Source organism: Mycteria americana, chromosome 20, assembly GCF_035582795.1.
Source record: "Mycteria americana isolate JAX WOST 10 ecotype Jacksonville Zoo and Gardens chromosome 20, USCA_MyAme_1.0, whole genome shotgun sequence".
NCBI lineage: Eukaryota > Metazoa > Chordata > Aves > Ciconiiformes > Ciconiidae > Mycteria > Mycteria americana.
The window spans coordinates 1,751,793-1,773,969 of NC_134384.1; positions in this window are offsets into that span (position 1 = coordinate 1,751,793).

The window sequence follows — 22,177 nt, forward strand, 5'->3', positions numbered from 1 at the left end:
CTGCCAATACCATTTTGCAAATCCTGGGGTGTAATATTAAAAAAAAAAAAAGTGTAGCTAACATGAGGTTAAAAAATGTCTTTAGTGTGTAAAATATGAAGCTGGATGACACATAGGCAGCTGCAGATGCACTAATTTGATTTCATGCCTTAGAATCAACTGTTCTCCTGCACCGAAAGGCACATTTACATCCATCTGTCAAAGTCGGTTCCTTGTCTTTTCAGAGTGCCTCCGCTCTTGTTTCATCCCATGCTCTGTTCATGGGGGCGAGTTTGGAGCAGACTTTTCCAGCCCACCCATGTTTTTCAGGAATTTACAGCAAAAATCTATTTTTTTTTTTCTTGTTTTCACCCCTTTATTTTCTTTCCTCTTCTGAGTCTTAGGGAGGTATTATTACAGGATTATTAGACACAGAACATAGGATCTGAGTGTTTAAGCTTTAATCCTTGTAAGCCAAAGCCCCAGCTACAAAGCTGGGTTCATGACATTCAAAATCATTTGATATCTAGCAGCGCAGAGTTTGGCATCAGTGAGGAGCAGCACCTGGGCCGGCGCTGCGGTGGCTCGGGAGGCAAGTGGTGCAAAAGGCGGCGTCGCCTGCAGTGGGCGAGCGCGGGGTGTTCGGCGTGTGAGGGTGATGGCTGCCCGCCCCGTGGGAGAGGCGGGGGTGGCCGAGGGGAAGGTGGGCTTGGCAGAAAGGCAGTGATCAGCTGAAGGACTAGTGCCTGACCATGGCGCGGTCCTTGCGCTAACCTTAGAGCTGCGTGTTCAGGTGGTCGCTGCATCTCCTGGAAAGCGGGCCACCAGCGTTGTGCCAGCAGAGGAGTTCTCCATAACTGGCCTTAACAGCAGCAGGCTGGAGCTCGGGTTATAGTCTGCAAAAAAACCCACCCCAGAAAATGGGAGGAAACCCACTTCTGCAGCGTGTGTCTGTCTTGTTCGTGGAAACTTTTGGAGCAAGCACCAAGCCTATTCCTATAGGCACTAGGCATACGTACCCAGCAGGCGCTGTGTACTTACAGCGCTGGGTCAGCTGGTGCCTTCAGGTGTTACTGCAATGTCTGTGATAAAGATTAATGCCCATAGGGGCAGGCTTTTCTGTTGTTTTTAATTTACCTTACTGCGTGGAACATAGGGTAACTGAAATCAAATTTAGATCTTGTCCTGCATCATAGGTACGAGCAAAATCAGTCTCTTTCATATTCTCATCACAGCATGAAATTGTGAAGGTGGAAATTAAAGGTGTCTGATAAGCTGCTAAGTCAGCCAAGCCCCTTCCTCTCTTTTTTTACTTAGTTTGTAGTGAGCGACTCATCAAGTTTATCAAAAGCTGAAATTGTTTCATGATTTAATTTGCCCATTTAGATATAGTTGCCATCAAGAATCCTTCACCCCTCAGCTATTCACTTACAGTATTTTGCTAATGGTGGCTGGACCCGTTGTTCACATTAGACTAAACTATGCTTTTAAACAAAACCCGAATGGAAAGATTGTGTGAGGAGAAAATATTAGTGAGCTGGTAAGACCTCAGTGCTGATGGGTGAAAGATTTTTGCTGCTGCAAGAGACGATGAGTTCTCTGATGCTTTTTCCTGGTTGTCAGGGAAGAATCAGCTCTTGGTAGTAGAACCTGTAACAAATTCTTGGCAAAGAGAAATGAAAAACAGAGGTCAGTGCTGAAGCTGCATGAAGCTTATTAATTTTTGCTTCATGAATTTTCATAGTGCTAAGTTGACTTTAAAGTGAAAAGGCAATTGTCATGTCTTTACCCAACGTATAATTACCGCAAACTTACTGCTGAAAGACGCAACAAAGATGAAATGGTTGGAGCTGGGTTGTGCAACTCTTACTTCTGTTGGCAAGTACTTGGTTATGCTCCTAGGAGGTTTCAAACCAACAGTTGCTGTATAAAATGGGACACACAAAATAACTTGGGTTCCAGCATGGCTCTGTGTTATCATCCTTAGCAATTTTTTAATTACTTAAGCAGTGGCCAGGGCAAGAACTGTGAGTGTTATTTCCTTGAAGTATCAGGGCTGATGAGATAATGATTGGGGTCAGGCAGTAGCTTATTTCTGTGGAAAAGAAACCAGGCTATTTAGTGGCATTGTGATACATCAGTGATCTTGAAGCTTGATTTTTCTAATACAGCTAAAACAGTTAAAGCCTTCAATATGCTTGAAAAAACTGATTTCTGTTATTCAAGGGTTTGCTTAAGAAAGATGCACGAAAGTGTATGTTACATTTTAGATGATCTATTCTGATGTGTGAGTAAAACTCCTACGCCCTTACGAAGAGAGATGGTATAAAGTACTTCTTGTCAGAGCAGGGCAAGAATTATGGCCCTGGGAGTACTTGGTTCCCTGAGGGCTTTTGCTGGGGCAGAGCTGCAGAATAAGGCATTTTGGTCAGGGGGAAAAAACCTAGCCTGGCTCATTGTGATTGACTGTGTCTGGGCTCTGAGCCCTCAACGATTGAGGGAGGGCATTTTGCTAGTAAGAGCTGCATGCTCAGATGCTCCCTGCAATAGGATTTTTCTGCTTGTTTTCTTAGTACTGCCTGATGAAATATGAGAGAGAGATTCTCCTCATTCTCTTTTAATTTCACATTTTCCAGTCTGAAAATTAAAACTGCTTTCTCAGTGGGACCTTTACCTTTTACATCACATAGCTTCATCCTCCCCCTCCTACTTCCCAACACTTAATGGGCTGTAGGCAGCCAAACCATGAGACTGTGAGAAGAGCGAAATGATAATTCATTCGGGATGGAAGCAGGAGGCAAAATGTAATCCATCATATCTGCTCTATCTCATTATAGAGGTGAGATACAAGAGAGGGCAAGCTGTTAATAAACTGGTGGATGAAGTTATTTTACCAATCTGTTACAGCAAGCGGGGATAGATGGGGTAGAAGTGCATTATTCACACCTTTTCCTAATCCTTTTGTTCCTTACTCTGTGGAAATGCCTTTGCAAAGCCAGTAAAGCAGTCTGGTTTAGGGAGCTGACATCCAACCGCTCACACCTCGTACTCTCCTGTTTTACCACATCTTGGTAAATAACCCTTTTGGGAGCTGCAGGAGGGCGTTGCAGCAGGGGTTTGACAGCTGCCCGGGCTGGAGGGGTGGCAGAGTTCCTGACGGCTTCTGCAGAACTATTCTTTGTCACAGCCATAGCAGATTTCCTCACCCCTCAAAGCAAAGCTGCGCCCCAGGAATTGTGCCACCTTCTCCCACAAGCTCTGGGTCCCTGCCGTCCCCCCAGACTGATGCGAGTGGGCTGAAGGCAGCCTGGCAGCCTGTAGCTCAGGGAGCTAAACCCTGCTTCTGCTCAGAAATATTTTGGGCGAGCCTGTATATTGCAGATATCCCCGCTCCTTGTGCGTGTGCAGCGAGGCCGCCCCGGCAGCGTGGGGGTGCCAGCGTGCACCTGCGTGTTGCACCGTGGGGGGCTGCAGCGTGCACGTACGTGGAGCTGCTGCCAGTATCAGTACTGGTGGTGTGATGCGGAGCTGGGATCTGAAGGGCTAGAGTGTTACACCACATAAAATACTTCTGCCATTTCTTTTCTTCATATGCAAATGTTTCAGTAGAGGTTGAATCTGGTCAAGTTTAAAAGCTGCCTCTTGGGGAACAATAGAGGCACGTGGATAATGCACTTCAGCAGCCCCGTGGAATTACTTATTTTGCCCTTTCTTTCTCTACCCACAAAACTACTACTTTCTCTTCTGCTGTTTTTCATCTTGTACTGTCTCTCTGGCAAGGATCAGACCTTATTCTGGAGCCTTACTCTGGGCAGATTTGTAGCATGGCTGTGCTAACAAGGTTTCAGTTTCAGGGCTGTCATTTTAGGAGTGAGTTGGACTGCTGCACATTATTATAATTGTGGCTTGTGTGCATTACAGTCTGCAGAAGTAAAATTTCAGAAGAAAAATGTTTCTGTGCATCCAAAACTTATGTAAGATAGTTAATGAAAAGGAAGGATAGCTAACCACATAAACATGCTAAGAATGTTTTTCTAAAAAAAACAAACAAACAAAAAAACCCACCCCAAAACAAAACCCAAGACCCAGTATATGCAGGCATCCATCCTTTCTTCACTTTTTTTACTTGGTTGGGGTTTTCCACAAAATTGTAAATGTTTTGTTCCTCACAGTATAGGCTGAAAAACTTTATTGAGAGTTCCTGAATCGAGCTGGGAGGTGTGGGAACGCCCGTGGGTTTGGGCAGCCTCAGGCAAGCTGCATTTCTCGTTCTGCTCAGGCTATCTGCAGCACCTCCTGACTGTCGGAGGCATGCTGAGCTGTGTAATTTATATCAGTAGGTGCTCTGAGCTATAAGGTGAAAGGTGTAAATTATTATTATATGCATAAATATAGTTCAAAGGAAGGAGCCGTAACAAGTGACGAAGCATCTATCCATTTGTATTATGTTCTGCTATTAGAAAGTGCTTAGTTTTCCTCATAACTCCCCTACTGCAGCTAGGTCCTTAAATCTCGATCCCTTAAATCTATGGTTACTTGTGTTAATTCCTCACAACTTCCTCTGATCTGGCCTAAATGTCGGGTTCACCCCCTCCACTGACAAAGCCTTCTAATTCATTGGTGCCCTGACTGTTGTTTTCCACCTTTACTATACTCACTGTCTTTAATTATTGTTACTGTAGGCTCAGTATGTGGGTGAACTGTAATGAAACCCTGCCAATAACTCCCTTGCCATGCAAGCACTGTTCCTTTCTCCTCTCCACCTTCCTTCTCAGCTGTCACTGCTCTGGCAAATAGTAGTAGTAATGATAACAACAGAATAACTTGCAGAAGATAAATGAGGTTCCTGAGTTGAAAAGACTCACTCACTCTGTTTGCGCCAGGGAGGACTAGATTGAGACATAACCTCATTAGCATTTCTGTATGATCACAGTAGGGCTGCAGGGGTTGAGACTAAATGTTTTCCAATTCAAAGGAGAGGAGAGCAAATTTACAGATGATGACTTTATTAAATTTAAATTACTATAAAAATACTAGGCAAGGCTTCAGTGATGACATGAAAATCTTTCAGATTTTCCTTCCTGTTACACAGGATTTCAAGCAAGTTCCATGAGAAGAGAAGTCCTTGTGTAGTTTCCCTCCCTTCATACTTGGACTTGATTTTTACACAATTTTTAATTGAATTTGTAAACATTAAAATTATTCATTTTTGTAGGCACAGCAATGAAAAAGAAAAATAGCTTTGAAAATAGCCAGTAAGGGAGTTCCTAGGAAGCTTTGCTAATGTTAGCTCCCTGCACTCAAAATGTCCTAACCCGTAAGTTCAAGTCAACAAAAATCTAGAACTGAAACAAATGTTAGCAAATGCACAAAATAATTAGTTTTGTTCTGTCTTTCATATCATCCTGAGTGAGCCATAAATTGCCTAGAGCTGTTCTTGAGAAGAGAGTAGATTGTTGGTACTTCTGTATCTTTCATTCACAGTAAATGGCTCAGAGTATTATCAGAAATTCTAGTCTCACTTTCATTCTTCAAATAGAGATAATGGGCATATCCTAAAAGATGCTTTTACAAAAAGCACTAATTATTCCTCCTTTGTCGCAAGCCTCACCAGGGTTTGCTGACTGATAACCTCTCCTGTCCTTGAAAATTTTCCTTTCCAAAATAGGACTCAAATACTTGAGAGCCAATTTGAGGAAGATGTCAGTGCCATGCTGAGCTAAATTCTGAACAAAGGATTTAATTTCCTAGAACTGCCGTCTGGAATCTTTCAGAAGCTCAGAGCTCGTTCTGAAAAGGAAGAGCAGGGATGTGATGTGCACATATGCCAGAAACAACTAGACCTGAACCGAACTCCAGTGCATGGCAGGGAGAAGAGCACTTGTGACGGACCCAGGCCGTTGTTAGCAACACTGGCAATATTGTTAATGAAAGAAGCAGGACTGCACGTGTTTGACAGGCAGTGTTTCATATCTCCTTGGAGCCCATACGTCTCCTGAGTAATGCAAGCAATCTTATTCAAATTTCAAGTTCTCGATGACATGAAGAAGGCATATGCTACTGAAAAATTACGACAAATGCATATTATCATCATTTAAGCCATCCATCAGTGAGCACTTTCCTGAATAAGCTGGAGGAAGCACTTAAAGTGTGTTCCAAATCTGCTGGGTCCGTGGTCCTGAAGGGCTAGATCGCACATCTTGCCATGGACAGACGCTAATGAAGATAATTGAAGATGTTATTAGGAGAATGTGTTTGTTATCAGAGGTTGCTTATGGCATTATTACTCAGAGTTACACTTCATTAATATCCATTTTTCATGGCTTTGCTTTGCCATTCATTAATTGCATGACCTTGTGTCATTGGAGGAAATGTCAGTGATAGAGTGAAGAATAGGTACTTAGTACTGTGCCAGCCTCACTTACCATGGTTTGTCAGTCTCCAGTTGAAAGTCCTGTTTTCAAAGCTTTTATAGCTCAGCCATAAAAGTAAAGACAAACATCCCTAGGCCAGGAGCTGGGCGTGCAAATGCTCAATCGGTGTTTGTGCAGTTCTACTGAATAACTTATTGCCCAACTTGTGAAACCATCTCACAAATAAACAAGTAAATATCAATTGATGGAGAAGCACATGGTAATTCTTCCATTTTCCTTTATAAAGTAAAAGTTGCTTCAAATTTGCTAGTACCCATTTTACAAGAAAATATTTTATTGTTATTGGAAATGCTTAATGATAATCTTTTGTTAGAATCGCTGTCAAATTTTTCCACGCAATCACATTTTCTTAGTGGAAGTTTTGTTTTGATAACTATAGCTTAGTCAGAAATTTTGAAATGATAACATTCAGAGAAATATCAAAATTAATTTTAAAATTTTTATCGTATTGAACTTTGACACCCACAAATTTGTGGAAAAGCCCTTTTCTGAAAAAAGAAGTCTTCATATATGTGATGACTGCAATGAAGTGTATACATGGAGCATATAACACTGGGGAAATTGGAAAAACCTTCACTGAGCGTAATTAAGAATTTGGACTTGGAAAACTGAAATTCTAGATTTCTCTGTTGTACTAATTGTCACCTCAGTATAATTAAGGAACAGAGCACAAAGAATAACGAGATAGGCTTTACCACAGTGAACCAGTCTAGTCATTCACAACATCTGGAAGTGGGCAAGGGGCAGTGGAGCAGGCTGCAGCGCGAACTGACGAAAGGCATGGCCTTATGTCATCAGTAAGATGATTATTTGGCAGAGTCATGCTAATTTTTATAATATCGACAGTTTGATTAGTAAGTTAATGATCTTAATTTCCATATTGAGTTTTGTCACTTTAATTTGTCTAACATGATGGCAGGAAGAATATTGGCGCTGTGAAATCTATATGAGAAGTAAAAGGCAGAAATTCCAAACTAATGATGACATATTGGTCTGAATTTTCATTTTTGCTCAGGCCACTCCATGCAGCCAGCATAGTGTAAAGCAGCCATTCGTGTAATTTACTCTTGTTGGTTCTCTTATACGGCCAGAGAATCAGGTCCAGTATCTTTAAGAACCATGTGTGTTGCTCAATTATCCTAAATTACTTTTACATCTTTGTTTCCCAATATATACATTGCTACAACATTCTATTTATTCAGTACTAGGTGCTGTCTAGAAATTATGCTCTACTGAGTTCCACAGAGGGATAACTATATAAAATTTAATGGCATGTCTTACAGAAGTTGATCTTGTGATACCTTCTGGGCTTAGAAGTATATCCGTACTTTCAGACAAGGTGAATGTCAGTAGTTGGTAAAAAATTACCAATATTAGTTAAAACACTTTAAGCAAGCATCTGAAAGCCTTACAGAATACTTTCTGTTCTTTCCCATTTAAAAAATATTTATGGTTAGTATTCTCAGATGAGATGTGAAAATACAAGTGCCTTGTCCATCATTGCTATGCAGTCAACTGACAAAGGCCCTTCCCCGGAGCAGCAGCAGCTCTTTCAGGGTGTCTTGTGTCTGCTTGTTCCCACAAGCTCCCATGCAAGGTTCAGCAGCTTTGGGGCTCCACACCTGAAAATCTGCCTGATTCAGATTAAAAGCTCCCATGTCTAGACTCCCCAGTTCCATTTCCAGTGTCTTTGCTGCCTCACCCTTGCGTTTAGCAAATGTTCTTGGAACTGGAACTGTTCCCAGTACAACTTCTGCAGTAACTGGTGTGCTCCGAATGGGGACCCGTTTCCCTGAAAAACTCCCAGCCACCCTTCTTCTAGTGCTTGTGTCTTCCTCCCAAAGAAACAGCCCTTCGTGCTTTCTTTGCTGCCATCAGTGGAAAGAACACAGCTTTATTCTTCTCTGCCATGTGTTTCTGCTTGCTATTGTTTGTTTTTGAGAGCTGAATTCCAAGAGCATCTCTGGTAATGGGAGACTGTCTCCTTATTAATGCACTGTAATATCAAGTATATTAGCATCAAGTTCTCACTCAACTGTAAGTGTTACTTAGGGATATTAATCAACTGCTGCTTTATTTTAATGTGCTAATTTGGGATTAATGAACATAAAGGCTTGATTTACAGAGAGGTCTTTGATTTGTAGCTTCCACTGTACCTTCCCTTCCATTTTCTTTTGCCACAGAACACCAGCCAGATTACAGTTCCAGACTGAGTAGTATTAGTTACTTCTAAACATTAGTTACTGCTCTCTGGAAACGTCTCTGTTCCTTGCATCCATCCCATCAGAGGCATTATGGAGGACGTGCCCTCAGATCGTGGTGATGGCCCTTGGCCACTTCTCGGTTTCTGCATGGAGCAAGGGTGCTGTGGCTGCTGCTGCAGGGAGTTTGGTACTCGGAAGAGAAAAGCATTTTTAGGGGGAGCTCTCAGACCTGAGCAAAGCTGTGACAGCAAACTGAGAGACGTACCTGCTGAGGCAGATCACTGGGAAAAAGAAAGCTTTCAGGCTGCAGTGTGGGACGGTTGTGCAGACCCTGCCAGCCCGCTGCAGCGCAGGCAGTGCCCGCAATGGCTCTGTCCTCACTGAAGGGACGAGATCGATTCTTCAGAGGCTCTCCATCGCTTGGGTTTTAGCTGTTTATTAAATTTGGTTGCTTATGTAAATAAACTCTAAAAGGTGTTGCTCATAAGCAAGGCAGTCAGTTAAGGGGAGAAAGCAAGCGGTGTTGGCGGTACGAACTTTTAATGGGAATGTCATTAAGAAGGTCTGTCCCTCAACCAAAGTGGTTCAGAAACGCACTTTCCAGGAGAGCAGCTGGGTTTAAATGCTGTAGAAACGCAGCAGGAACAGACCTGCAGGTGGTAAGGCACTCGGCCATCGCGGGAGTGCATTGCATAGGGCAGAGGAGTGCAACACACGGAGTGCTCAGCAGAGCTGAGCTTTTCCTGTGCACTGAAAGCATGTTCAAACAGCACTAGAGGGTGTTTTTGTGACTAGCAGGAGGGTAGAGATCATATCTGAGATGTAACCTGTGCTTACCCTGCAGAAAGACTTGTGAGGTTTTTGGGAAGTAGGCTAGTTTCATGCTTGGAGCTGTGTGTGTAAGCTTTTCAGTACAGATGATACTCCTGGTATTCCAAAGTGCCGTGTCCTTGGGACAGACAGTTCCTTCTGGCTCTTGGTCACAGGTCAGCAGAATCTGCTGCTGATGGAAGTTCAGTTTATGCCTGAGTCAGGCTTGGTGAAAAGCTTAATTAGGATTGCTTCCCAGTGGGAAATTTTTTGTCCTTTGTATGGAAAGTTTTCTTTTCAGTAGTTTTGAATGTGTTTCTTTTTTTAACGTGGTTTTTGGTCTTACCAGTTTTAGACCAGAAATTCTCGTTACTGATTACCTAAAAATGTAGTTTAAAAAACCAGCCTGTTTTAAAGTTTTTGACCAAAAAAAGAACCTTAACTCTCTCATTGAAAATGTTTTTGAATTGTTGAGGTCTTCAATGGAGGGTGAAGAAAACCATTTTCTAGTAAATGGTGATAAGGATGGGAGAGTCTCCCCTTTCCAACCTGTTAGCATACCAGTGCTGGAATAGCAGCTTCACTTCCAGCTTCCACTCCCAGCTACTGGCAGGGAGAAAATGTTTACTGTTGGTGTCCTTCACCCCAGGCAACCTGTGCTGTTCGAGCAATTCAAGGTCTTATGGAGAGAACAATATTAAGTAACTCTGAGTTTGCATCCTTTTTCAAATAAACTAGTGCAGAACGTGCCTGCAAGCACATACTCAGCACCTCAGAGCGAAGTGGTGGGGTAGATAATTGTTTTGAATTCATAAAAACATGTACTGAGGTTAAGTGCCTTCCAGCAAGCAGCACACCCAGACCTGTCTCGTCCCATGCACTGTCCTGATCACCAGCTCCACTTCTCCTGTGGGAGTCTCGAGCTCGGGCGTTGTTCAGGGGGAGACTCTGATCATCTCGGATGGAGACAAAGGGATTTCTGAGATTTTTTTTGTCTTTTAATTAAAACATATTTCATTTATTCATCATTCAGCATGATCTGATGAATAACTGTACCTGCCCTTTCCTAGTGTCTTTTATTATCATTAGTTTTTATGCTTTGTATAACTAAGAAAATAATTAAGCATGCTGTTTTTTATTTGCAACAGAGTTTGCCAAGATGGTAGTGAGATGTGTACAGTATATCATAATTTTATGGCGTCTCTGTAGCCATACAAAAGCAGTAGAAGAAAAATGCCATATAAACAACTACTCAGACAGAGTTTGAATGATCCAGTAATTTTGATTTATACTTTGCATTTCATGGAACTGTATTAGCAGTTAAAGTCTACAGTTAAACGATTCCCAGCACAAAATGAGTCAGAAATACAAAAGAAAGCTTAGAATGTAAGATTTAGTGCTGGGAACTTTGTTTAAATTGAGAGTCTGCATGTAAATTATAGCCCTGGTTGTCACTTTTAACTAACAATCCCAATCAATACAGCATAGCTGGGTAATTTGTCCAGTATTTCTTTGAGATGGTAAACTGCAGTTTAATTCTCCTCTCTCTTCAAAGGCAAAGAAAACTGATCTCTCAGACATAAAGTAATAGTGTGACCTAACACTTACTTCAAAATAAACCTGGCTGCCACCTAATCGTTATGCATAACACCAAGTCAAGATGCAACACTATGGGATTTCTATATATAGCCAGAACATACGGCAGTAGATAGTGAAAAATGACACAACTGCCAATGGGATTCAATAGTTAAAATGACTTGAAGAGGACAAATGGGGTTCATCCTTTCCTGGAGCAGCTGCTTTTTCTACTTAAAACTTTGCACTTTTTGCTTCATGTTTTCCGCACTGTTGGCCAGCTTCCTTAGCCTTCAGTTTTCACAGAGGAAAATAATACCGTTGCATAAGGGACAATGGTCCAGTGTAGAGCAGATAGAAATTAGTCTCTCTCTTTAGCAATTAATGGAACAATGCAGACTGGCCATAGAAGTAAACGTTATTATTACTATTTTTTTTTTGTTGTTGTTAAAAGGGTAATTTTCCCAGAAGGAGTATGTGGTACAAGGTGCAATTGCTCCAAGATCAGCTCTATTAGAGGAGAGCAGTTGTTCAGGTGTTTTGGTTATGTGTCTATATAGGACTCCTACTCAGGACAGCGTTAGTTGCAAGTCCTATATTAGTTTGCTTACACGTTGGACTTCAAACGCTTTAAAACTCTAAATTCGGAGCTCCCAAGATGCAACAGTAAATTACTTTCCTGAAATCATCGATTGAAATATAATCACTTTTGCCCCCCTAGATCCTAAAGCACTTTGCAACCTGTACATCCTCGCTGTCTATGAAAAAGAAAACCAACCATCTTTGAAACAGAATATGCCATCTGTTTAACAGGACGCAACAGCACTATTAAACAGCTTTGAGCAAGAAAAGGCTATGGAGCAGGCATTCATTTGAAAATCCAGAGGACGTCTGGGTAGATAGAATGTGATTGCCCATGCTGGAATTCAGCCAGGACACAAGGACATAAACCCCACTGCAATGGAAGTCAGGCGAGCTGCTGTGACTCTCAGTGCAGGGCTTTACCCAACGATGCTCTGAGCACCAACTCCGCTCAAGTGCTGCCTCTCCCGTCCAGCAGTCCCCAGCCAAGCGCTAATTGTCACAGAAGCCCGTAATGGCTTTGAAGAAGAGTGAAGTGGCAGTCGTCAGCAGATCTGGGTCCCTAATGGTGTATCGACACAGTCAATCCTAAGGTCTCAAACAGAGGTAGTTAGGTCTGTTGTGTCCATGATCTCGGAATAATGCTGTTTCTATCACCTTTATTTCCATGGAGATCGTAAGGGCTCTTCGGGGACAGTTGCGATTGCATTGGAAGGAGTGTATTGATTCCAAACAGCTGTCCAATTAAACCAAACAAATCATGCCAATCCATGCAAGGGGATCGATCGGCAGGGATTTGTTTTGCTGTCTTTTAGGTACAAGCATCCAGTTTTTCGAAGCAACCGATGTAGAGGGGAAGAGGAGTTCAGCAGCTCTAGAACTGAAACAGAGCCGTAATTTAATTCAAGTTAAAACTCCCCCGGTCAGGAGGTCTTTTGAATAAGAACAATTCCCTTGTACATGAACTCAGTCCTATGACTCTGCTCCTTGGAGAGGAGAAGGCACACATCAGGAAATTGTGTTCTAGCCAAAATCCCAGTAGATGAGGAAAATGCTTAAGGTGAAGGGATCTAAGCTACAGCACTTACAAGGTACCAGAGCATCTCAGAAAAGTGTGACTTATTGATGTCTTGCAAGGAAAATGTTGATTCGTTTTTGTAAATTGCATTTTCTGTCAAAACTCACTGAGACTGAAAAATTACTTGTGACTGACAGGCTTTATGCGTTCCAGTTTGATGTGACTGTTTGGGCCGGTAGAGCTAGAGAATAGCCTAAGAATAATTACATAGACTAACACGTTTGTTGGGTGACAGACAACATCTTCATTTTACAGGCGAAGTTGCTTTAGGAATACTTTTTTCCCTGACTCTTGTCTGTTTCTGTCCGTAATGGGATGTTTACCACCTCTCATTTCTCTGCGCTCCTCGGAGCCAGCTTTAGGACTGGACACACAGCAACTTTGCCAGCACAAGAACGGTAGGAAGTGGCCTTAAACTCCAACTCCACCTCCAGCCTTGTGCGTGCGTGACTTTGGAGCCCTGGTTAACACATCACCCAGTCTCCTTAAATTTCACAGCGCAACGCCTACTGTGAACAACTGAGAGAACCCGCATCGCTTTGCAGCTCGGAGTGACCTGCCGGGGGAAGGACGGAGCTGCCAGGGCCTCAGCCCTCTGGAGCTCGGCAGCTGTGTCAGATCCTCTGCGTCACTGTCACTGCCGCTAACAGCAGTGTGCTTACAGTGACAGTGACGCTCTTGGACCCTCCCAGCCTCTGCCGGCTTCCTTTTCATTGCAGCTTCTGAAAGGCTGAAAACCACCCTGCTCTTCCCCAGCCCCATCAAAAATCTTCTTGTCTCTCACAGGAGCAGAGCCCTTAGGGACAGGGGATATCCCTGGCTCTGCACAGCCCGTACGGACCAGGGACCAGGGTTATTCCTGATTCCGCCCCAGCTAGCACAGGGCAAATCTGGAGCAACTCTTTGGCGTGGCTCTAGGGGAAGTAACAGCAAAACCAGTTTTATACCGTCCAGGGTCTGACCCTGCAAGCCTCCTGCCTTGCACTCTGTGAATGTGTATTAGTGATTACCAGAACTTTTGAAATGCATCCTAGAGCTAATTTGTTGCAAAGGAAGGATGGCAAGTGGGGAACTGAAGAGAATAAAGACCAAATATCTAACTTTAATATGCAGATGGCAGAGTTAATCCACTAGATTAGTGTAGCAGAAGAGAATAATGTCTAACATTAAGGGAGTTATTTCTTAGCCTGATTAATATTACCATGAAAGCATATGGGTTGGAAGAGACGTGCTGTAATGACTTGCTGATCCTTGTTTTGCACAGTTCCCTAGAAATTGCAGACATGCACAAATTATAGAGTCAACATATTACTGGATAACAAAAAAAAAAGCCAGAAATGGCAATTTGCTTAGGTGGAAGGTAGATTTATACACGTCACGTCACAGCTGGCATCCTTGCAGATACAATGGCTTTGATGGCAGTTGTCCGCTAAAATTAGCGGGTGGGTAGCAAGAGAATAAAATTCAAAACTAAGTAGTTTGTGTGAGGGCACCACTGCAAGATCAAATATAAACCCCAGGAATACGGGACAGGGGATTCGCACGGAAGGGTGTGTTTCCTAACAGAGATTACGGAGCAAATCCTGCTTTGGGTGCTGCGTCTGGCAGGTATGAGCCATTAATACTTCCAAAAAACATGGCCGTTTTTCTGGTTCACTCTGCTTAGGTGATCACCATGTGTTCTGTGTTTGGGGCTGACACAGCACTCGTTCACCCCGATGGCCTACCAGCTTCAGTAGGACTGTTTTGGATAGTATTTGCCAGACCTAGAAGTGAGTACTCGCAGAGTATTGCCAGTCTGTGATAAAAAGATTGGCTTCAGAGTATTCTGGGAAACTCTGGAAGACTTTCAGCAGAAAATAAGGTAGGCTGAGAAATGGCAATAGATTCATGAGCTAGAAATAATTGAGGTAAATCCTGGAGCATTTGGTTTCCCCTTCTTCACTCTGTTTTCAAACAGAATATTCTGCATGATGAATTGTGAAAATGCAGCACATGCTGTGAGGTTTTAACTGTCTCCTCAGATCATAAAGGGAAAGAAAAGGAATCCTGGTATTGTTGATGGTTTAGGAGAAAGCTAAATACAGCATAGGAAGACAAAGGCTATACCTTAAAAATTAATTGTTCAAGTACCAGGTCATTGTAGAGTAATGCACCGTGAAATTATGTTATTCTCCAGGAGAATTTCCATAAAGTTTAACACTCCATGACACATTCTTTTTCTATTGAAGTTAGTTAAAAATAGTACATAAAAGTCCTCAGTTGTGTGGAGAGAGCGTAAGTCTCGCTTGAAACAAAGCATCAGCAGCAGGACCGTGCCACGAGGGGAGGTGAGCCGGCTGCGCCGTGCTACCACGCAGACCCTGGCACCGCGGCAGGAGCCATAAAACCCTGCCCGAGCGATCTCGCCGAGTGAGAGTGCTGAAGGAGCCATTAGTCTTGGTGTATTTTTACTGTTACTCACATTGGGATAATGAGATTATTGGAATATTTTTTTTTTCTAATGAGAATGAGACAGAATACCTTGGTCGCTAAATGATTTAGTCACAGAGGAAAGCCATTAGTCTCTACGTGATTGCTGTCAAATGGTGGAAAATTGGAACATTATACTGATATTTCTTGTGATGGGCCATATTTTTCCTGCTTGTTCGGTGTCAAATGAGATGGTAGAAATATTTGTCGAAAATATGTGGATATTTATAAGCTTACAGTAAGGAAAACAGATATGGGTCTAGGGCTGGTGGGTGGAGGCTAGCTGGGGAGGCGAGCAGAGAGCTGCCAGCCTCCTGCCATGAGCATGGGGCGAGGGGGGGATCTGCTTGTCTGGAATGTCCGCTCGATGGGAGCACCGTGGTGGTTTCCACGCGCTGGACTCGATCTGAATTCACGACAATATTGACTTCTGAAGGGCATTTCTAAAAAAAACCATTTGTTTATTTTGCAGAACAGCACACCAGGCAAGCATCTGTTTATTTACATGTTTTATTTGTGTGACAAGTGCAGCCTCCTGGAGATTTGGAGGCCATTTGAATTGTATCTGAAGTGACGATTTTTCTTAAAAAAATTCTTCTGGACTGACTCTGTAGGCACTGTCTTGTGAAGCTCCCATGAATAAATGTTGACTCCCAAGCTTTTATTGGCAAACATGCCAAAGCCCACAAGGTTTTCAAGCAGCGAAATGGAAAGATGACTAGGCAAGAGATTCTGATGGCCACAAGTAAGAAGGACCTTGGTTGAATGGTCAGCCTCCTCCTGGCAGAGGAATAAAATCTAAATGGAAAGCAATAGCCTTGGTTTGTATAGTTAACATCTGGAATTTTCACCTTTTTAAAAAAGTCTTAAATGGCTCTGAAATAAAATGTTAAAAGTGTCTGAAGTGATCGATGGGCTTTTTTTAGGAGTTAGGCTTTCAAAATGATTGTGGTGCTCTTGGAAATACTGCCTTTGCAGCTACAAACGGGAGCAGAGTGCTTCAGAGTACTACATTCCTCCTTTTTATTTCTTTTTTACTCCTTTAAGCTCTGCAGATGCAGCAGTTTTCTAGCAGGAGATGATGGGCCAGAACTGCTAACCAGCGTCTAAATGCAGGATTAATTATAGGTTGGTTTTATACGTGGCACTGCTCAAGAAACTGTGGAACAGACTTGCTGGGCATCAGGGTTTGATCCAAACTTTGGCTGTGGTTGCAGAGCCCCGGCTGGTCTGTGGACACGACAGGGATTGTCCGGCTCGCAGCCCCTGGGCAGGGCTGTGGTGGAGCAGGATGGGCTGCAGCTGCCGCCCGACTGGAGCCAGGCGGGTCGGATCACGTCTCTGCAAAGCACGCTGTTAGGAAAAGGCAGCCTGAGCTATTCTGTGTACGGAGACTCAAAGGCCTGCGTGAGTCAGACGGCTGGCTTGCTATGGGAAGTAATAGGCCATCAGGAAAGAAGAAATGTTCTCACCCAGATGTGAGCAGAGCTTATGAGACCTGCGGTGCGGGAGAGCTGGTGCAGCTCCGTCTGGTGGGTGGGAGAGGGTCCCTTTTGGACCACGGCTGATGGTTGATGTTGGCTGATTTGTTGGCTTTTATTAAGCAGACTGTTAGGAAATCACCGTGACCGGCACAACTGTGAAACCCACAGCACTGTCGACAGCAGGCTCACGGTTTGCAGTGAAACTTCACTGTGGAAAGAAAGGAAAACTCTGCGGGCTCACCCCACTCAGCAACAGCAGAATCTGCTCGTCATCACCGTGCGTCGCCCCGGAGCACTGTCCTCCCTTGTCCTGGCCCTTGATAGCTCTGCGGTAAAACTTCATGGTAGCAACAAGAGGGAGATAGGGAGCGGGAATGACAAGATTGGTTTTGGAAGTAGCAAAACAACTTGAGCGTTGCAGACTTGGCAGGAGGACCGTACAGCCCAGAGCCTGCTCCGCGGGGGAACGGGTCGGGGCGAGGAGGAGCGTTGTGCAGCCGGCGTCGGTGATGCAGACAGGCGGGCGTCTCACCTCATTCTCCGTTTCACTCTCCAGGTGGACTAGCTCCAGATTGTTTAGCAGAATTGAAAACCCTGACTATTTCAGACTTCCTTATTTACCTTTGTTGCCTCTCTCCCTCCTTTCCCCTGCAATAAATGTCGGTTTTATTTATTCAAGGCTGCACCCCACTGCCCCTAAATCACCAAACTCTCATGTCGCACAACAACAAAGCAGAGCTGCTTGCAAAGACAATTTCCAGCTCAAGAGGACCATATGCTACAACAGCTGAATTTTAAACGAAGGGATTTTTTTTCTCCTTTTTCCCTCAACCTCTGTTGTCATTCTGCACTAATCTTTCACCCTGGCAGGGAGTCATCACAAAGAGTTAGCGGTGAGGCTAAAAGGGAAGTCAGAGGGCTGCTTTACAGCACCTTGGGCTGGTTCCCTGTAGCACTCACCTCCTCTAAGTATGTATCCTTTAGCAATGGTTTACTATAAACTAATGGGAAAGAATTTGGGTTTAATTCACTATTCTTTTTCCTCTCATTATAGCACTGTTCTTGGATCTTCTATGAGCTGTAAAGAGTCTTAGTGCTAGGACTGAGGATGCTGGGAGGAGAAGCAGTAGTGGTGGGGGGGGAAACAGTGTGACAAAACCCTTCTGGTCCATTTTGGAATTAATGATTTTCAGAAGCTATCAATTATATCCCTCAACTGGGGAGCACAGATTATAAAGAGGAATATAATTAGTGGTAAATGCTGTGATATATATAAAGACAAATAGGGGAGTGGGATGAATGGGAGCTCATAAATTTTATTGAGAACCACATTTGGATGTAATCATTTATTACTGGGGGTCTCTTGAAGTGATTCCAAAATGCAGGTTGTGCACACTGGAGCAGGAGAGAGGTCGCTCCCATTACTAAATCAAGTGTAAGAGATTATTGATTCACGAAGAAAAATTGGTGTGTTTTAAAAGTGGATATAAATGGACTCAGAGCAGCATTCCCTCTTTGCTATCAAGTGGCTCTGTATAGGTTTGCACTTGGTCCCCTGCCGTGCCCCATGGGCGTGATTAAATAGCTTTCTCCCCCAGAGACTCTGCTTTCTACTTTTCCCTGGGTGAGGTTCAGGGCCTGGGTGGAGCTTTGCTGGAAGGCAAGTGGGGACCCGCCGTAGCTTGTAAAATATGAAAATAAGTGAACCTTTGGATTTCCTTTCAGTTGTGGATCTCAAAACATTGCCAAAATAAGGTATGTAAGTTTTCCTTGCTAGTTGACAGATGGTGGAGTAAAGGCGCAGAAGGACAGGAGAAGACAGCATTATGTTCATGTAGATCTGGAGATCTCCAGCAAGGTCCTGTCCCTTCTTGCTAGCGCCAGCCCACCTCTCTGCATTACTGGGACCTTTGCTGGGTGACTGATAGAGACACAGTATCACTCCCAAACTGGCTTTTTTCCAAGCAATATACCTAATCATTATTAATGACAAAAAGGTGACCTATAGGCTTCTGAATAGAATCCATTTTTAAATCTCCTATTTTCCCCCCAATCCTTCAATCTAATTAGGCTCACATCAGTATATTATTACAGAATGTAATCATTCCTTTCTTCTAATAACATTCATGGATAATTTTATTTCTCATTTTCAGCCTCCTACTCCTGTGGTGTAATTAGTGTCTCTGGCACCTCGTGATGCTCAGAATGAGTTGCAGCTGCTAATTGCTAATTGAAAAATTAGAAACTCAGTTAGAAAAAGGATCTAATTAAAATGAAATTAGATAAAATCCCTTCAAACTAGTTTCTTCCTCTTTGCTTTTTCCCCCAGTTTTGCGATCACAGAGCCATTAGCACTTGCCAATTACATTTAATTGTTAAACACAAATACATTTTTATTTGACTTCTTACAATAACGTTTTATTAGTGAGAGAAACGCACATTTATCAGGGAGGCTGTGAGTCTCTCCTACCCTAAATTTTGGCAAATTACCTACTGATCTTTGCTGGCCTGTGTGTAGGTCATGGCCTGCCGTTATCCTCCCCGTCACCGGGCAGAACAGGACTGCCCCAGTCCTGCAGGGAGATTGAGCAAGAAATCCCTGTATGTACAAAAGATCCTTTAGCAAACACCCAGCCCGTGCTTTGGGAGGTTCCCTGCGGTACCTGATATCTTCCTGATATTAAACTAGGAGGAAATAGGTTTCTGGTGCTGCTCCGGCGGTCCTGCTTTGTGTTTCTGCTCTCGAGCACCCACTTGTCCTCACGGTTCAGCCGGGCTCACGACTCGCAGTGAGAGAGGGATGCTCCAGCTCGGAGCCAGGTCAGGTGTTGGAAAGAAGCACTGTAATGTGGAGCAGTTATTGCTGTGGCAGGTGCAAAAAATAAAGGTTTAACAGTAAATCTGCAGACAGTAAAATGTGGCCAGACCTCCTTGCAGAGGAGAGAAATATTTTGTGGGCTGGAACATAGCCCACATGGGCGACTGGTAGCAGCCCGTAGCTGGCCTCCTGTCCTGACCTCTGCGTAACGTCGGGTCGTGACACAGAACCGAACGGGGTTTTTCATAGTTCAGTGACTGCGCGTCGTCATCCCCCTCTTCAGCAGGGACATGAAACTCTTCCCAATAATATGTAGACCTGCTGCTCTCTCTGCTGTTTACTGCGCACTTTTATAACCATAGTCCTCTTGTTTGCCTGGCTGGGAGGTCTGTATAATATTTGATCGTGGCAGTGGAGAGATGGAAATGCATGAACTGCCTTATTCTAACTATGGGGGAAGTGCCTCTCTGATTTGCCTCTGACATTGACTCAGAGAGGACTATACAGCGATCATAATTATTAATGCTAATGGGACTATTCACACGCTTGGAGTTAAGCATGCACATAAATCTCTTCATGGTCTGAGCGATATGATGTATACAGGATAAGACCGGGTTTGTAGGTAGAGGTAATATCTTTTCTTAGCCTAATGGGCAGTTAGGAAAAACTGGCAAGTGCTTGTGCACACGAGCCCTTTGCAGCGTCCACTGCGCTCAGCACTGGTTATAGGGGTGTTCCTGTGGGAATCCCTGGGAACGCAACCTCGGTGAGTATTTTAATTCAGTCCCTACAGACGTCAGTATTGGGACTCCAGCGCAACACAGATTCAGTGTGCAGTGAGCACAGCGCTAGTGCTTGAAGTGAAGTCTCGATGCTGCTTGGGCTTTGTGTGGGATTTAAGTTGTATTCAAAACCACCAAACCCAACTGCCCAGCAGTGCCCTAAAATGGATCTTCCCAGCACGTGGAGCCTGCGCCTGGCGCAGTCTGCTTCAGTGCAACTCAGCCAAAGTAATGAAGAATTGTAGCCTTCTGGCGGCTGCTGTTCTGATGAGAATGAAAGTATTTTCCTGTTGGTTTTGCACACAAAATGAAACCGTGTTTTCAGTGGGCTGGGCAGGATTCCTCCCTTCCTCCTCTGCCCCGTAGGGCTGTGTTAATCCCTCGCGGCAGCGTGAGCCCCGGGCGCTGTCGGGTGCTGCCTGGGGATCACCCAGCTGAGGGTTTGGCTGCTGCTTGGCTGACTCCACCTTTGATTTCAGACTTTGTGCTAGCCTTACGGGGCTTCACCTGCGGGCCTGTTTCTTTCTCCTTACTTTTAAGATTGCAAACTCCCCTTGTGTTTTGGAGCTTTCCCGTGCCTGCTGCGGTGCTGAGTGCTTGTCCACACTCTGATGTTTTCCCTGAGAAGTTTAACAAATGGCTTAGAAAATGTAATGGAGATGCAGAAATAAATTATTTAAGGACAGGAAACATAGCAATCATGAACCAAAGGAGAATATAAAGATGCTGTGCTGATTGTCACTGTGTCAAAAACTTCATAGGATGTGGTCATAGAGCCCACAGTGAAAAGGAAGAAGAGGAAGAGTTAACCTAGTCCAGAACAGGGTTACTGATGGCAAATCTTTCTAGCTGTGGGCTAGTAAACTTCATCTAGATAGATGCTGTAACGCTCTCATCTGGGAATCCTGCCCTTGACATAATTAATGCACAGACATGGTTGTCTTCTGTGCCAGTGCTCTCCATCTGTCGGTGCGGAAGAGCGCTTGCTCACAGAGAGGAGCGGGCCAGGAGGATAACAAGGTGTTCTCGCCACAATGGGAAGCGGAGGGGATTTTGGAGCACCAAGCCTAACTGGGAAACCTGACAGGAGCTAATTTGCATTTTTGCTTTCTCCCCTCCCACAGTGGTCATTTCTCTGAGAGTTAATAGTAAATAAGTGTGTGGTCGTTGGGTGTTTTCAGGCACCAACTGAATCGGGCTGTTTGGTGACAGTGAGTGCTTGGGGACTGTATTTTACACTCTGTATACTCTCTTCAGTGAGGTGGTAAAACGTGGCAGATGGACAGGTCCAGGAACTAGGGAGCAAGTTACTGGTGTAAACCGGACAGGAACAGCATATTTTTGTACCAGAAGGGAATTTTCCTCTGCCTGATACTGTGAGTCCATCTGCCTCGCCAGGACATGCTCCTCCTGATGTGCAAGGCATCCGGGAGGTTTCAGGAAATTCATTCTTTGGGTCTTCTGAGTCCTTGGGTGCTGCAAACAAGGAGATCAAAATGTCAGATTTTATTAGTGTGTTTCTAAGGCATTGATTTCTATCCACCAGCTCTGACTGGGGCTTCCCCCAGCTGAGCTCAGACAGATCTCGCCTTGCCCCCCACGTGGCAGGGAGTTTCTAGCGTGCCTTTCCTCCTGCCTCTGCTGAGGGATAACTGGTACCTGAACAGGTATTTTGCAAAGTCAATAAGCAAACACCGGCTATCTCATCACTAACATAAACATGAGATATAAACTGATGCGCATTACATAGGGAGGTCACTGGTGGGAGACTAGAATTGTCCCGTCGGTCTCTGTTGTATCCCTGACAGGGATGTAACATAAACGTATAGCATGCTAGTTTGACGGGCGGTTTCTTTCTCAGATCAAATGCCCTGTAAGAAGTTTTCAATCCCCAATATTTTTGCAGCTAAGACACAGAGTAAAAATAGCCCTTGTGTACACAGGCAAACGGACATCGTT